Source organism: Lupinus angustifolius, chromosome LG08 (assembly GCF_001865875.1).
Source record: "Lupinus angustifolius cultivar Tanjil chromosome LG08, LupAngTanjil_v1.0, whole genome shotgun sequence".
NCBI classification, from domain to species: Eukaryota; Viridiplantae; Streptophyta; class Magnoliopsida; order Fabales; family Fabaceae; genus Lupinus; species Lupinus angustifolius.
Window position 1 is genome coordinate 6,742,875 of NC_032016.1, and position 242 is coordinate 6,743,116.

A 242-nucleotide genomic window follows, 5' to 3' on the forward strand; every position below is an offset into this window, starting at 1 on the left:
ATCTCATCAACATCCATTGGTTGAATGTTGAGAGATCAAGGATTGAAGTTGGAAGAAACAAAGAGAAAAATGAGATAAAATATGTAGAGAGGATTTACCTTCTCTTAGAAACTTTTGAAATGAGAGAATGTGAGAGAAGTGTCGAGTGAAGAGTGCTTTAGGGGAGAGGGAAATCTGATTTCCCTTCTAGGCAATCATGAAAATCTACTAGGGTGGCTCTCCTAGGGTGGCTAATGGTGAGA

General features: G+C 39.3%; 1 protein-coding gene across 1 annotated transcript in view; it reads right to left on the minus strand.

The window, feature by feature from the left end:
* LOC109353858 overlaps positions 1-242 on the minus strand; it is a 5,768-nt gene that overhangs the window by 3,297 nt on the left and 2,229 nt on the right. The window lies entirely within an intron of this gene.